The sequence below is a fragment of the Sinocyclocheilus rhinocerous genome, unplaced genomic scaffold (assembly GCF_001515625.1).
Source record: "Sinocyclocheilus rhinocerous isolate Xijiao unplaced genomic scaffold, SAMN03320098_v1.1 scaffold334, whole genome shotgun sequence".
Lineage (NCBI taxonomy): Eukaryota > Metazoa > Chordata > Actinopteri > Cypriniformes > Cyprinidae > Sinocyclocheilus > Sinocyclocheilus rhinocerous.
The window spans coordinates 1,249,430-1,251,038 of NW_015658500.1; the positions used below are offsets into that span (position 1 = coordinate 1,249,430).

The 1,609-nt window shown below is 33.0% G+C and overlaps 1 protein-coding gene across 1 annotated transcript in view; it reads right to left on the reverse strand.

Annotated features, from left to right (window-relative positions):
* Positions 1-1,609, reverse strand: part of LOC107722232 (ankyrin repeat and fibronectin type-III domain-containing protein 1-like) — an 85,678-nt gene that overhangs the window by 29,820 nt on the left and 54,249 nt on the right. The gene's annotated exons all lie outside the window — the stretch shown is intronic.

The following is a 1,609-nucleotide window of genomic DNA, read 5'->3' on the forward strand; positions in this document are numbered from 1 at the left end:
GGGGGGGAGGGAGAGAGAGAGAAAGAGATAGGGAGGGGGAGAGGGGGGCATTCTGCAGGCGCTAGGATGAGCGACACAGAGACAACAAAAGCACACAGGCGTTTAACGCGAGATTCCACTGAGCATGCCCAGAGCACGCTGTGCAAGCGATAGGGAGGGGGGGGGAGAGGACCTGTTGTTCTTTTCTCATAATCATTCCAGCTGTCTCATTCTCCCTCTTATCTGCAGAAACAGGCATCTAATCCCCAACATAACAACAATCTGGTGTTCTGACTGACATGAGTGGACCTGAGCTGGATCCACAGGTGATTTGCCTCCTGTGTACACACATTTGCTGTTTCAAACCCTAGTGAGCTGTCTACCTACACAGTATTTTAAGACATCACAGGAGGGCTGTTCCAAAAGGTAGGCAGCATACTTATTAAGATTATGTTTCGCCCCCTCTGGGTGCATTTTATACTAAGGAGCTCAACCAGCCACCACTGAGTTTTCATCAGATTCTTGGAAAACAGATGAATCTACAGGTCATAGCCTCCAAACACACACCCTAGTGACCCGACTACCTAAACATTTGAAGATATTATTTAAAGAAAATTATAGAAATAATACAAAATATAAATTCTAAATATATATTATTTTAGTTAGAATTTATCATGTTAATAATTTTAATATTTATATAATTATAAACAATTCTAAATACACTTTTACTCTTAACTTGACAAAGGTATTCAAAGGAGAGATTTAGGGCTTTGTTCTTTACTAAAACTTATGAATATATGCCAACATTAAAGACAATTAAAAAAAAAAATTATATTATAGTTAATATTTTATTACTTTATAAGGTTACACTTTATTTCGATAGTCCACTTTAGACATTCTACTAACTATAAGTAACTTTGTAACTACATGTCAACTACATGTCAACTAATTCTCATTAATCTGCATCTACATGTCTACTAACTCTCAGAGTAGACTGTTAGGGTAGGTTTAGGGTTAGTAGAATAAGTGGACAAAGAAAGTGTTAGAAGATATTAAGCAGACAGTCTACTAATACTCTACTAACTGCTAGTTGACATGTAGTTGCAAAGTTACTTACTGTTAATAGAATGTCTAAAGTGGACTATCGAAATAAAGTGTTACCCTTTATAAATTCTAAAAAATAATATTTTATAATACTTTTGCATACATTACATAATTATATTTATTAAATATACATTTATATAATTTATTTATAATTATAAAAGTATATTTACAATTAAAATATACTTCTACTCTTATTTCTGAAAAGAATAAAAATAAAGTATAAATAATTATGAATATGTGCAACATTAAACAGCTTCAATTAAATTAGTTCTACTTTATATATACACACACACAGTTTATGTATACGTTTGTATATGTATACACATTGTAGCGAATCAGCTCAAAGGGGGAATATGCATAATTAATCATAACTAGTTATAATTAATTATAAATATTTAGATCCGCTGTAAGTATTTACTTGACCTCTCAGGGTCAAATGTCTGTCAATTCTAAGAACGTTAATTTCCTGGTTAAGAGAAATAACTTTCTTACTGTACAATACTACACAGAGCATGTAGCAAAAATC